This window comes from Talpa occidentalis, unplaced genomic scaffold, assembly GCF_014898055.3.
Source record: "Talpa occidentalis isolate TD23 unplaced genomic scaffold, MPIMG_talOcc4v2.1 talOcc4.13, whole genome shotgun sequence".
Taxonomy (NCBI): Eukaryota; Metazoa; Chordata; class Mammalia; order Eulipotyphla; family Talpidae; genus Talpa; species Talpa occidentalis.
This window is the reverse complement of record NW_023601322.1, coordinates 35,524,126-35,540,105: the sequence shown is the minus strand read 5'-3', so window position 1 is coordinate 35,540,105 and position 15,980 is coordinate 35,524,126. Positions and strand designations below refer to the sequence as shown.

At 36.9% G+C, this 15,980-nt stretch overlaps 1 pseudogene; it reads left to right on the top strand.

Moving 5' to 3' along the window:
- Positions 1-12,312: 12,312 nt before the first annotated feature.
- On the top strand, positions 12,313-13,017 carry LOC119242797 (tropomyosin alpha-3 chain-like; annotated as a pseudogene).
- Positions 13,018-15,980: the final 2,963 nt, after the last annotated feature.

Below are 15,980 nucleotides of genomic sequence, written 5' to 3'. Positions count from 1 at the left end.
CCCTTGTGATTTATTTTGCTTAGTATTATCCCCTCCTGCTCCATCCATGTTGCCACAAACAGCTCCATAGATATTGCCACAAATGGTAGGGGTTTATCTTTTTGATAGTTGAGTAGTATTCCATTATACATATATACCACAATTTCCTGATCCATTCATCAGGAGTTGGGCTCTTAGGCTGATTCTATAGCTTAGCTTTTGTAAAGAATGGGGCAATGGGAGCCTCCCTGGTGGCACAAGGCGTTAAGCACCACACTGTGAATCAATGTGCAGCCTCTGCAGCATGAGTTCGATCCCCAGCCAGGGAGCAACCCACATGGTGCAGCAGCCCTCTCCTGACTCGCCCACTGCTCCCCTCAGCAGTGTACTTCGATCAATCTGCCTGTTCTGTTCCCCACTCTGTCTCTGGTGAATCCTCTCACCCCCCACACCTCTGGCCTTTACCCCAGCTCTTGTATGCATAAATAAATAAATCTTAAAAAAAAAAGAATGGGGCAATGAACATGGGAGTGCATGTTTCCCTTTGAATTAGTGTTTATATATTCTTCAGGCTAATACTTAGGAGTGGAATTACTGGCTCTTAGGGCAGATCCATTTTTAATCTTTTGGTAAACTTCTATACTGTTTTCCAAGGGACTGACCCAGTCTATATCCCCACCAATACACTACTTCCTTCTTTTTTTTTTTCTTTTCTTCCTTTTTCAAAATTTTTCCTTTCTTGTCTGGACTGTCATCACTAGGTAGTGAGAATTATACCAGCTTCTATAATAGCAGAGGCTCAACAGTCAAATGGAAAAGTCACAACTATTGCATGTCTTTCATAATGAGTGGATTTCAGTAAGCAGCAAGTGGATATATTTTTCCAGTGGTGAAAACAATACAAGCTAAAGAGGCATTGAAGAGTAGAGTATAAAATGAGTAACATTAAAGTGGGAGAAATAAGATATAGCCAGGCTGTTATGATTTTCAATACAATCCCAAAGTCCAGACTTGCCAGCAAAATTATTAAAGGGACTGTTATTCTTGAACTTCCTATTGAGTAAGATGACTTTGGTAGCAGCAAAAAGAATGAGGTGAACAGAATGAGGTGTTGGGACTGAGTTCATCGCCACCATAACATCACTATATTGTGGGTGCTTGAAGTCAGAGAGGAGAAATAATTTGATACAAATGAAACCTTTTCAAAAATCTAAACATCATTTTCACTTTAGAAAAAGTGGCACAAATCGTAACAGATCTTTAGACCAGAGGGAATTTCTATCTCAGTCTCTGAGTGAAGAAAATCACCCAATGTATTATTGTCTATTCCTCTCTATAGAAACCCACCAGTTAATGTCTATTCAGAGCAGATGGATATAATAAGAAGTTTCCATCCCAACCTATCTCAGGCACATAAACTGATTCTGCTGGGGAAATCACTCACATCTACAACTAAGAGAAACAATAGATAAGAAATACAGGGTAAAATATCTTCACAATATTTGCTTGTTTAGAACCAAGCATCTATTTATTCTGTAGATGCTGAATTTCAAGTAGTAATGGAGCAGTGTCTAGGTGAGTAGGTCTATAAACTAGGAAACATCAGTAAAAGGATTGAACTTTGAAAAATAATAAGAATGTACCAGATTCTGTGGCTGCCCTGTTGCATCTCCTTTCAGTTCATTTCTAGGTTTACTTGCAGACCCCTGGGCATAGTTTGCAAACAATCTGATAGCATCTACTGTAGATAGATACCTGCCTATTTTTACTTCTCCACTGGAGAACTTTCTTTGGCCCCAGGGAGACAGAGTTCAGGGCAACCTGGAACTACCTCTGACTCAACACTTACAGGATACTTTTCAATCAAAAAAGGGTAGCAGTTACTGTATAAAAATCCCCAGCTTTCCAAACTCTTAATGGAAACTTTCTGAGCTGCACTTCATAAGTTTCCTTAGCCTACTTAGCAAACTGAGTCCCAGTTAGCCACAGTTTACCTATCCACACCCACCATTGGCTCTCTCCCTTCCACATCCCATTTGCCTTACATTACCCTTGTCTTTTTTGGGGTCACCTTTCAAATATATCTCCTGTACTTATGTTTTTGTCTTAGTCTTCTTTAAGATAATTCACATGATGATTACTGGAAATTTATTTTTTAAATTCTTCTCAAATTATTTCTCCACTGGAAAATTCCTAAACTCTGGAGCTAATCTATGGTGACTAATAGAATTTCCCCCTCAATATAAGAACTGCAATTTTTGTTTGGTCTCTACGGTGTCCAGCCTACTGCTCCCTGGAATAAACTAGCCAGACATTAAATAATTGTTGTAGAATAAATGAATAAATGAAAGAAGTTCCATAAGCAAGGAGAATACCTGGGAAATCTAGCAATAAGCAATCAGGGGATGTTTATGAAGGAGGACGGCGTCAGGAGGCAATAGACAGAACTCTCAGGAAGCAGGTAATTGCATCAATCAAAAAATAAATAGCAAGAAGGTGCAGAGACAGACTATTAGGAGCAAGATTTTATCTCTAAAGAAGATAGTAACTCAAAAGAAAATATCTAACTTCAGAGTGCAGATGATTAAACTTGTCAGTGTTCATTTGACCCTCACGATTGTCATAAAATACAAGTATTTTCTTCTCTTAATAGATAGGAAAAATAAACTCTAGGAAAGTAAAGATACATGACCAAGTTTAGCAGCAAGTAGTGACTGGAGAACTAGAAGACAGGTTGCAGGGTGATCTAGTTGTAATTACTAGAAGTGAAATCTAAAGACTCAAGGATTCTTATTTCAAAGAGTCAGCCCTCAGAGTTACACTTTACAGCTCGAATTCCACTAGAGACAGCCAATTCTCATGTGGAGGAATCCTGTCAAGGTAGAAATGGATGAATCGAGTGGCTGTTCCTAGAGCTCTTGGATAAGGATGTTGGGGTTATTGTATCTATTTCAGAATTCAAAGTCATGTAGTTTCTTTGAAACAACGGAAGCGATGCCCCAATGGTGTCACAAAGAGCCAAATTCTGACCACTATTTTCACCCAAAAAAATGTAATGAAAGAACATGCACTATTTTTCTATTTTTTCCTTTTCCTCTTCTTTTTTTTTGTTCTCTATCACTAAACATAATTTTCTCAATTATAATCAAAGCAAACTCCCTGTTTTTAAATGTATGCTTCCTCTGCAGGATTCAAAATGACAGTGCTGTTTTGGAGATATCATTTTGCTTCCATGGTAGCAATTTCTCCAAATCTTTGCCTTATGGCCTCTATGAAAGCATTTGGCAGGCAGAGCAGGCTGATAGAGAAAGGGAGAGCTTCTGTGAACACAAGTACCTTGGGAAATCAGCAGTGATGTGAAAAGAAATACATAAAAACTACCCAGCACAGTATATCTGTTTTTAATGGGACTTCATTAAAAGTATATATTTCTTAAAGTTTGCCTCAGCACGACAGTGGGTTTTCTAAGTTTGAGAGCCCTTAGAAGTTTTCTATTATTTCTCTTCTTTTTAGTTCACTCACTACAATTTTTGATAGAGAAAAGGAGAATAGCTGCTGGTTCATATTAACTTCGTAGCAGTATTTATATGATTTTTCATTTATTTTCTAGAATTTTTCAAACCCAGGCTGAAGGGGAGTCCTGATTTATGAAATGAGAAGTTGAGTTCTCAGAAAAGTGGGCCCTGCAAGAACCACTTTCAAGGGGTGTTATACCAAAGAGTTGCATTTTGGGAAAGTCCAGAACATAACCTGTACTAATGCCATGGCTTGGGGAAGAGTCCTGAATCCAAACAATATCTGACACAGGCTGGCCCTCAAAGAATATTTAATGCACAGAGGAGTATCCTAGCAGTTGGAGCAAAAATCCAGAACCAGAAATAGAAACCTAGTTTTAAAGATGGGAGATAAAAACAGAAATAGAGGGCTTTTTTTTTTTTAACATATTAAATATTGGCTACAAGACAGGGCTTTTGTACAATAGTGAAAAAATATCTCATAGAGGGGGACTCCCTTTTGGCATAGGGGTTAAGTCTCAGCACTATCATACTATCACTGGTGCAGCCTGAGTTTGATCCCTGGCCAGAGAGCTAACACACTTGACTCAGCAGGCCTCTCCCGTTTCACCCACTGCTCCCCTCACAGTGTATTTTAGTAGATTTGCCTGTTCTTCTCCCCACTCTGTTTCTGGTGCATCCTCTCACCCCCTGCACCTCTGGCCTATACCCCATTTCTTATATACATTAATAAAAAAAAATAAATAAATAAAGGTGACTGTCATATATATATCATAGTCAGTATGAAGTCGGTGTGAGGAAGACTTTGAAAGCTATAAAGTGATTTCACCTTAATCTATAGGGAAAACTAATAAATTTTTTCAAAGTAGTGATATCAAAGCACTTCTTTAAGATTACTTAACATAATGGTTTTGAAAGGAAAACAATACAGTCAAAATTGTATGCTGGATTCTAGTTCTAGGAAAATGTAGAAATCAGAGCATGTAACTCAGAGTCAAAAAGATCTTGAATTGCATTCCAAAAGAACAACTCACTATTTGTGACACCCTGGAAGAAATTTTATTTCTTCAAGCATCAATTTTCTCATCTACTTAGGTATAATGCATAAAGTCATTCAATAATTTTGATTCTATCTTTTTGTCAGTTTCTGTTCCAGTAGTTGACTAAACAGGTGTACAATGGAAGGTTTTACTGACATGAAATATTCTCAAGAGGGATGTTCATGTCAAAAACTAAAAAGGGGAGCTGATTACAAATAATAAGTAAATATTTCATGAAGAGGAAATCATTAATGTAAATACATGGAGTCAAAAATCAGTCAGGCATACTCAGGGAGCTGAAAGAAAGGGCAGGGAGGAGATATGAGATGAAGGCCTTTTCTAGGCAAGGTCCAAATCAGATCCCTAAGCTCAGCTAAAAAGACTAGGTATCTTTAAAATGTGGGTGTAATGTTGAAATTATTTTTTCACTCGTTATTGCTGAATGGAAAATGGATTATGGAAGGACATAGTGTATACACTGAGCATAACCATGAAGGAGTTAAGTTGGTTCAAGACAAAAAATTGACTATGGCAGCAAAGTAGACAGTATGGCTCCATGTCATCAATCAAATGAGCTCTACAATAATGTGTCCAAAAGATGGTGTACAATGTATAGGGTGCAAATAAGAATGAGGTGGACTGAGAGTTAACACAAGAACTCAGATCTATTTGCACCCATAACTATCGAGGTAAAAGTAATAGAGTATTAAATATAAATCTAAAAAATAGTTTTGAAGAAAAAACAATAGGGTATTTGATTCAATAACCATGTATTAGATTGATTGAAAATTTAGGCAACTAATAGTCAGTCATGCTAACCTTTCCTATCCTAGTGAGGTAATTCCCAAAACTCTCCACACATTGGAATCCATGCCCTAGAGATTCTGACATGATTGGTAGAACTGTGTAGACTTTATATATATGGCAGGGGCAGGTGGGAAAGAGAGAGAGAGAGAGAGAGTCAGGAAATGTCTATCTTATAAAATCTCTTGGAATGATCTGGTTTGACCCTACAGGGCATTACTCAGGATTCTACAAACCCACTATATGTAGATTACCTACACACATACACACAAACACACATATGCATGCATGTATGCACACATAGCTTATAACAGGACTAAGAGGACAAAAACACACTCCAGAGGGTTGCTATTAAAGATAATTGTAGCTGCTTCACCCACTGCACTCAGCACAAGTAATTTCAAAGAAAGTCATAAAAGTCATCACTATGTCTCTGGACATGACACAGGTTATATTGTTCCTCACCCAAGAGGAGGTGGCACTATTCTGTGAACTACTTGTAACTGGTAGGCATTGGTATTGACCTTAACCTAGCTTCTCTTCCATTCTTATTGAACATACAATAGCAGCAGGTACCACTGTCTACGAAACGCGCCTAATGATGACAGCTCCGTATGTTAGCCAAGCTCCCTGTATACATTATTTTCCTTCTCTGCTAGACAAAGAAAATTATTGTAACTGGAAGAACAGGTACAGAGAAGAATTATGACCCTCTACACACTCTTATTTTTTAATTTACAAGGAAAGAAACTTTAGGCAGAGACAATGCTGTCTTGGGTACCTCTAGGACATTATACAATTGAGATGGAACACTTTGGCCTTCTCCAGAGACAAATGATGGGTTCTTCCAAATGTTGTTCATGACTCAAGGCTTTATTTTAGTATAAATAAGGAAGAAGCCTCTAGAAACAATGTGTGAGGTAAAGCTTCCCTAAGAACAAAAGATGCTAGCTAAGTGGAAGCCTTAAGAAACTGTAACTTTTACACGCACCCATTATCTCTAATAATGACAATGACCTAAACCTGAGACAGTGAAATGCTTTTGTCCTAATCAGTGTCACAGTTACATCCACACAGAGATTTTGATTCTGAGCTCCACCTCTGTGATATCCCTCCCAGGAGCTGCAGTTGCCTGTGTCCTCCCAGACCATGGAAGTCAGTTTTGCAAAGACTGAGGTATGTGCCCCTGATATTTTGTCTCACTCTTGTGTGGCCTCACTCTTAGAGTTCCTATTTTGCCTAAATCAAAATGTGCAAAGTAATGAAAAACTCACAAACTGTTAAAGAATCAGAAAAGAATTGTTTCTGACATTTCTAGTAGTTTGAATAGACATAACTATACCAAATATCAGAGTGAGGAAATCTTTTGTTGCACTATTTAACATAAAAATAGATGAAAAGTATATGTTAAGAATTAATGTTCTATATTTTGATTGTACTTAACAAATATGTACCTACATGAAGCAGACAGAATTCTAGAAGTATATTTAAAAAAGATTTTCATGAGCTAATTTCCCATTTCATTCCTACTTGTAACTGAAAATTTTAACAAGATTATGTTTAAAATCAAGGTCACTTGCTATATAATTTAAAATGATTACTGTTATTGGTTTTCACATCTTTAAAAGAGTTCTTGCAATATGTATTTAACTTAATATTGCTGATATTACAAGATATACTTAAATCAAAATGAGAAAAAGATTAAAATTAATGAAACTTATGAAATACCAAGATTTTAAAAATAGCCTTTCTTTCTTAAAAATGCCAAACTCCTTCATCTTTTTATCAAGACAATCTTATACAATTTCTTTACCTTTTACCATAACTTAATTTTCATCCCTTTCATGAGTTTTACTGATAACTTCAAACCATTTTCTCTTCAAGTGTGGCCTGGGAAAACCTACATCAGATTTACCTGGAAAGCTGCTGAAACTTGGAAAAGTACCACACCAGTTTTATAAATCAGATGCACAGAGAGTGGAGTCCAGGTACCTGCATGTTGGAAGATCCCTTGGGTGCTTAATAAAGAGGATGCTCAAGGCTGATAACCACTAGGTTTTCCTCACCTCATTTAAATGGCAACAATATCAGGTCCAGGATTATTCAGTAAATAAAGATGAATGTACCAAAAATACCACTCACAAGATTTTTCAGTTTTGTTCAACTTAAGTCCCATTTATCCAGCACTGCAATAACCACAAAATGAAAAGGAAATTATAATTAATGTCTTTAGCCTCATGATGAAGGAGATAAAAAGACTGATTTTCGATGTTGGGGGATCTAAAGCTAAACAAACCTCACACTACCCAACAGTCCACTGTTCGAAGTACTTTCAACAATAAGAGGTAGGAGGTATTGCTGAATAGCAAGAAGTGATTACCAAAAGGAATTTAGACCCTGCCAAATAGTTTTCCAAAGTGGCTCTAGTATTTTGTACTCCCTCCAACAATGATTCAAAGTTTGGTGCTTCACATCTTGGCTAACATTCTGTATTGTCATTTTGTTTTAAACATTGCCATATTTATATGTAAGTAGTGTTATCTCTTGTTTCAATTTGGATTTCTCTAATATCTAAACAGCTTTTCATATGCTTACTTGATATACATTTCTTTTTTAGTGGTCTTTTAATGAAATGTCAAATCATCTACCTAATTTTTATTTGGGTTTTCTTTTTTGTTATTGAATTATGAGAGTTGTTTATATATTCTGGACATAGGTATTTGAGATCTCTGATACTGTGGCACTCGGAATCTTCCATAGCCGCCAGTTGTGTTTGGTGATGGTTTAAGTCAGTTTTACTGACATAAAATGGGCATACAGTAAAATTAATGCCTTTTAGATATGCAGTTCTCAAGATCTGACAATGTCTGCAGTCAAGAATCTGTCACGAAACAATGTCACCACTGTCAAGATGTAAAATTATTTTCATCATCTCAGAGAGTTCCATTATGAACATTCAGAGTTAGTTATCTCTCTCTACTCCCAGGGGTTAGACTGCTAACCCTGGTCTGTTGCTTGTACCTAAGGTTTCATCTTTTCCAGAAAGTCATACAAGGGAAATATATAATAGTATGCTTTTTAAATCTAGCTTCTTCCACTTTGCATAATGATTCTGAGATTCATTCCTGGTGGTTGGCATACTGGCAGGACATTTCTCTTTATGGCTTTTTATACTCCATACTATGAGTACAGCACACTTTGTTCAGACATTCATCAGTTGGTGGCATCTGAATTGTTTCCAAATTTTGAATATTTTGAATAGAGGTGTTATAAACATTTGCATAACTGTTTTCATAAGGACATGTACTTTCATTTCTGTTTGATAAATACTAAAAAGGAGCATCACTGAGTCATAAAGTAAGTGTATATTTAACTTTTGAAGAAACTGCCAAATAGTTTTCCAAAGTGGCTCTAGTATTTTGCACTTCCTCCAACAATGATTCAAAGTTTGTTGCTTCACATCTTGGCTAACCTTCTGTATTGTCATTTTGTTTTAAACATTGCCATATTCATATGTAAGTAGTGGTATCTCTTGTTTCAATTTGGATTTCTCTAATATCTAAACAGCTTTTCATATGCTTATTTGATATGCATTTCTTTTTTAGTAGTCTTTTAATGAAATGCCAAATCATCTACCTAATTTTTATTTGGGTTTTCTTTTTTGTTATTGAATTATGAGAGTTGTTTATATACTCTTGACATAGGTATTTAATTGTATATGTGTTTTGCAAATATTTTCTCTGGGTATATTACTTGTCTTTTTCTTTATTCTAATGATTTTCAAACAACAGAACATTTTAATTTCAACAAAACCTTTAGCCTAACCTATAATCAAAAAGATCTTCTAGTATTTAGGTTTTATATTTAGGTCTATGATCTATTTTGAGCTAATTTTTATAAATGTTGCAAAATATGGATCAGAATTTATATTTTTACAAATGGATGTCCATTGTTCCAGCAACATTTATTGAAAATACTGTCATTTATTCGCTGAATTGCTTTAGAAAATTTATCAAAAACCAGTTGATCATATATGTAATTATCTATTTTCAGATTATTCTATTCTACTGATCATTATGTCCATTATTTGTTAATACCTGTTTTGATATTTTAGCTTTATAAAAAGGATTCAAATAAGTTTAGCCAAAGTTCCCCAACTTCGTTGTTCTTTTGTTTTGGCTAGTCAATGCTTTCTAATTTTCCATATTGAATTTGCTTGTTGTATCCTAGAAAATCTTACTTGTATTTCAATTGGGATTGTGTTGTTTCCATAGATTAATCACGGATTAATGAGTTGATGTATCTAATGACATTTAATATTCTAATTAATTACTCTGGTATATCTCACCATTTACTTAAAACCTACTTGACATAGTCCATATTTTACAGCTTTCGGCATACAAGATTTTCATTTACTTTATTAGATTGATCTTAAGTTTTTCCTTTTTGTTGCTGCTACTTTAAATGGAATTTTTTAAATTATTAATTTGCATTTATTTATAGAATGCATATAGAAATACAATAGAAATTACTTGGTAAGTTGATTTTATATCCTGCAACTCTGCTAAACTCACTTAATAAATCAGATAGTATATTTTGTACAAATGATTTAGAATTTTCTATGTAGATAATCTTATTATCTGAATATAAAGAGTTTCATCTCCTCATTTGTAACCTGTTTGCTTTTTTCTCAAATTTTTCTTACTTTGTTGTACTGTCTAGGACTTCTAGTGAAATATTGACTAAGGAGTTGTAAGTGCAACATTCTTGTCTTGTTTCCAATTTGGGAGACAGAATTCAGCTTGTCACCTGTCAAGTATGATGTTAGTTATAGTGTTTCCAATAGATGCCATATCTAATGTTGGAGAATTTCCCTTTTACTTCTAGTTTGCTGAGAGTTATTGTAAATGGATACTGACTTTACCAAATGCAGGTTCTCTATCTATTGCAATGATTGTGGTTTTCCTTCTTTAGTCTGTTGATATGGTGAATTCCATCACTCCTAGTCTCACCAGTCCCAGAGATAACCACCATTCACATTTTCATAAATTCCTTTCCAGTTTTTAATCTATAAACACAAATTATTTATTAAAATAGGAAAAGATTGCTTATATAATGTATTTCTTTCATAACATTTTTAAGAGCTTTTTCACATCATTCAACTTTACTTACAAACACAATGTTCTTTGCTAAATAAGAAAACTTCTTAGATATAAAACATAGTAACCATAAAAATTACAATAATTGAAGCACTAATTCCTTTTTGTGCCAAATCTTATTTTAAGTATTATAACATATTAATATTTTACTCTCAGGACAACTCCTTGATATAAATATTGTTATTGTTGTTGTTATGCCAAATTTAAGTTAAGGAAACAAAGACACAAATAAGTTTAACAACTCTCTTAAGTTTTTTTTTTTTTTTTTGTGGGACCCTCGCTGGTGGCCGGGGATCAAACTGGAGCTGCAGAGTCTGCGGGCAGCCTTGCAACCCAACGCTCAACCGCTGTGCCACCAGGGGAGGCCCTCTCTTAAGTTTTTATAGGTAGTAAGTACCAAAAGTAACTTCTGATGGGTGAAAAAAGAGCCGTGCTTGTCTTCAGGTTTAATGTGACCCTATGTTTATTATTTATATGTGTTCATGTTTCCTACTAGTCATGATATTCACCGATATCTAGAGTGTTCAGAATTAAATGAAAAGTTTTTGGGATCAAATCTATTTTTTCTGAATACTTGGTTTATTTAAATTTCTTTATTATTTCAAGTATTCTTTTTATTTTTTTAGAAAGTGGTTTTAAAATCAAATCATTTCTTCACTTGCATTTTATTCCTTATGTTATGATAAGAAATTGCTTGTTGAACATATATATACACACACACATACACAGATATTTATATATACACATAATATATACATACATATCAGATGTATTATATACATATATCTTATGTAAGTATTTTAGAGTCTAGATTTTTAAAAATTCATATAAAATAAATTTTATTACATGCTGAGTTGAGGTTTTAACTTGGCTTTTTCTGAAGTAGCAACCCAATTATTCTAGTATAACAAATTCCATAATCATTTTTCCCTAATGAATTGATGATAACTTTATCTTCTATTAAGTTATTAAATATGCTTTCTATTCTGCTTACTAATCTGGTATCACTTTAGCAACACAATACAGTGTGGAATAACCTGGATTCAGATCTGGTATTGCTACTGAAATATGACCTTGTTTTTCTCATTGGCATATAGTTATTTTAAACATTAAATGGAAATAAGTACTAAAGCATTTACTTTAATAACTGGTACATAATAAGGTCTTAGAAATATCTTCAAGTTTTATTATTTCCTTTACTATGCCAGGTCCACAATCTTAACTACTGTAACTATGACAAAGACTCTTAATTCCACTTCCCTACTTTCCTCTCAGTAGGCCAGGCTAAAAGCCATATGACCCATATAACTAAGTTCTAGTAATAGCATACAAGCAGACTTCTAAAAATTTTGCTCCTAGAAAAGAGAGATTATAAATTTTTCTACCTCCACATACTCTCCTTTTTCAGAACAAAATCTAGAGCACACGACTGTATATCAAGCAAACTTCTGGAGACAAAAAGTGAGGAGAAGGATGCTGAAAATAAGAATAAACTTGATATCTTATGAGTATGGAGCTTCCCTAGGCTGGCTGGTTTTCCCCCCCTGGATTATTATGTGAAAGAATAAACCTTTGCTTCTCTAATGCACTATACTAGTGTTTCTATTACTCACAGAATTTTCAATGATATGTTTGAATCTCAAATTAAAGTTAAGATATCAGTTTGCACACTTAAGTGTTTTGCACATAAGGGGCATTTTGCATTAAGAGTAACAATTAGGAAAAAAAAAAAGAGTAACAATTAGGTAGAAAATGGCTGCAATGCAGAGCAGAGGAGGCAGGGACACATGCATGAGCAGACGCTGGGTGGGAACCATGACCCAGATCACAGTGTCCCGGGAGGTCAAGTGCAAGATCAGGATTCTGCAGCAGTAGGCAGAAGATACTGAGGAGCAGATCAGGTGCCCCCAGAAGAAGTGGAGGGAGAAAGATGGGCCCAAGAACAGAATGAATGTGGGGCCTCTTTGAACCTGAGGGTCGAGCTGGTTGGAGAGGAGCTGGGTCATGCTCAGGTCCACATGACTACTGCCCCACAAAGGCTGGAGGAGGCCGAGAGAAATGCTGACGAAAATGAGAGGAGTTATTGAAGACTGTGCCTTAAAAGATGAAGAAAAGTTGAAACTCCAGGTTATCCAACTCAAAGAAGCTAAGAATACTGCAAAAGAGGCAGATAGGAAGAAGTGACTGGTAAGTTGGTGATAATTAAGGGGGGCTTGGAACACACAGAGGAAGGTGCTGAGCTGGCAGGATTGCCAAAAGGTGGATGAACCAAAGACACTGATGGGCCAGACACAGAAGTGTATGAGTGCTGCTGATGAAAAGAGAATACAAATATGAGGCAAGACAAAGACTCTTACTGATAAACTCAAGGAGACACAGACCTGTGCTGAACTTGCTGAGAGATCAGTAGCTAAGCTGGAAGAGACAACTGATGATCTGAAAGATAAGATGAAATGCACCAAAGATGAGCACCTCAGGACACAGAGGATGCTGGACAGACTCAGTTTGAATGAAATATAGAGCACCACCTTCCCGGTCTGCTATTGCTCCTCCCTTTGAAGCTTTGCCTGAGATCAATCTGCCTGAAGCTGATCTTTAAACTGAAGGTTTATTTTAAACTGAAAACTTTCTCCTTTTGTTGCTTCTCCCACCCCTATCCCTGTGGTTTCTGCCAAACTCTCTCTGCCTTCCCCAGAGATTCTATTTGTGTTAAAGGCTAAGTACTTTTGGGAAGAACATTGTAGGGAATGCAAACACAATGCAAAAGTGTCTTTAAAAGTACATTATGATGTGCATGTTTTATAATTAACCTCTTTTTGTTTTTGATGAAGCAACAGAAAATGAACAAACCTTGGGGGACTGTCATGCTTCGTAGGTCCTCACATGTGCACTTAAAATTGTAGGACTCAACACAGACTCAGAGTGGAACAATGGAGCTTATTTACAAGAGGGTAATTGAGAAAATGGAAAGTTTCAAAGGCTACAAACAGCCATCCTCCCTACCCCAGATAGTGTCCTCGGTGTCCACAGTCCCAATCAAAGCTGCTGGTGAATGATGGTATCTGGTGAGAGCCTGCTGCTGGTGGTACACTGCTAAGTGGGGGATTAGGACCCAACTCATGGTGGCAGCTGGGGTAATCACAGGTGATGCTGCTGAGACACCACAGCAGCCAGCAGCAGGAGTAGCCTGGAGTTTGGGCTGGGCAGCAGAGACTACAGTAATGGAGACAACTCTAGGGGTGGTGTGGGTATAGGCCATGGATGCCGGTCAGCAGGAGGTGCCAGTTGTGCTGGTCGTGCTGGAAGCAGGAGAGGCAGTCAGGTTGTTTGAAGCAGAGATGAGAGGCAATGGTCTTCCCAGTCAAGAGTCTCCATCAGTGCGTCAGAATCTGTTTGCCTCCCCAGCTTATATGGCTTTCATGGTGCAAGGGTTTCAAATCTGATTGGCGTGTTTTCAAAACCAGTGTGGTATTCAAAACCCAATCCCTACCAGGTTGGCCATGAAACCTTGCTTGTGCTAGGTGTGGTGGTAGATGTAGGGGGCACAGCAGAGCCAGGCAAATATTGCTGTACCCAGTTGCCAAAGGGCGCACTGAAGTAGAGCAGGGTACATGCTGCACCAGGAGCCACAGGGCTTCTCATTCACAACCTTTTGTAAAACATTCCAATTATCCCATATCTGACAGCAGTCTAACCCCCTTTCACTTTTGGAAAGCAACTTTTCAGCTTCCTGCATATTGCCCCCTCTCTACTGGAGGGAAAGAAGTATGGGCCTCCCTTACAGAGCTCCAAGTCCAGAGAAGACTCCACTGTAGGAAACCTCATTGCTATGAAAAAAGTATCCACCAAAGCCAAATGTGATTCCAGAGGAGTCAGGCCCAAAAATGTAATCTTCAGATTCAGCTTTATGGCTTTTGGGCAACTTGATTTTTGTTTTTGTTTTCCTTTTCTCCAGCAGTGACTAAACAAATAAAACAGCGAGACCTCTGACACCAAGTCTTTGTTCCTTATCTCTCCCTTTTAACACTCTGACAGAATGGATTGTGTATCTTTTATGGTGAGGTGACCACTTATTTGTGTCCCTGCAACTTGAAAGAAAAGAAAATTATGTTTTCATCATTGATTTAGCCATATGGAACTCGTCTCAGCACTTGGGACTGAGGCTGCTGTCTAAAAAGTGCCATCTCAGGGCCTTCCCTGGTGGCGCAGCAGTTGAGTGCTGGGCTGCGAAGCTGCCCGCAGCCTCTGCAGCACCAGTTGGATCTCCGGCCACCGGAAAAGGTCCCACATGGCATGATAGACCTCTCCTGCCGGGCCCACTGCTCCCCTCAGCAGTGTATTTTGACACTCTGCCTGTTCTGTTCCCCACTCTGGCTCTGGTGAATTCTCTCACCCTCCCGTGCTTCTGACTGTACCCAGTGCTTGTATGAATAAATAAATAAATCTTTTTTTAAAAAAGAATTCAAAAAAAAAAGTGCCATCTAATTGTGCATCCTATCTGTTAGTGTGGGAGAAATCTTGAATAATTTATGTACAAAACTTTTTATGTTATTAAAACTTTGCTTTTTCGGGGTTAGTGTGTACTAGCCAACCCATCTAGGTATGAGAACTCTCTACACTCTGGGCTGTACACTGATTTAAAAAATTTTCTTCCCGGGGGGGCCTGTCTGGTGGCGCAGGGGTTAAGTACAGCACGGTGAAGCTATCTGCAGCCTCTGCAGCATGAGTTCAATCCCAGGGCGGCCAGGGAGCTACCCACATGGCGTGGCAGACCTCTCCTGTCTTGCCCACTGCTCCCCTCAGCAGTGTATTTCAGTCAGTCTGCCTGTTCTGCTGCCCACTCTGTCTCTGATGAATCCTCTCACCCCCACACTTATGGCCTCTACCCAGTTCTTGTATGCATAAATAAATAAATCTTAAAAAAAAACTTTCTTTCCTACCTAGCCCCCCCTTTTTAGTGAGGTTCCTGTGAAGTCTATTAGGTATGCACTCTCCTTCCATGTGGTCTCTTTGGGGTCAACTGGGAGAAACAGAAACAAATAGTTATTTGATTTGATGCTAAAAATTAACTGTTTAAAAAAATAAATAACTACCAAAAATAAATTCTCTTATTCTCAATCAATTCTAATGTAGCAAAGCAATATGGATCAATTAAGCTTTTATCAATTAACATAGGTTATCAATTTCTACAAATGTTTAAAGAAAAAAATGAATAGATCCTGAATCATCAGATAGAAAACAACAATTCTTTTGAAACTCCTTTAACTTGCATTTCATATGATAGAAAGAATTAAAAGTAAATATATTTCTCATCATTGCTTCAAGGCTATATAGATTAACTGTCAATGACGACAGCAAAAAGTAGATAATTCAGTTCCCCAAGAGAGTTGTTGAAAATGAATTGTCTGTTTGGCATTTTGCATTGATCATTTAGCCATGATAATTAACAAACTTTCCGCTTATATAATATTGAAAACTGAAAT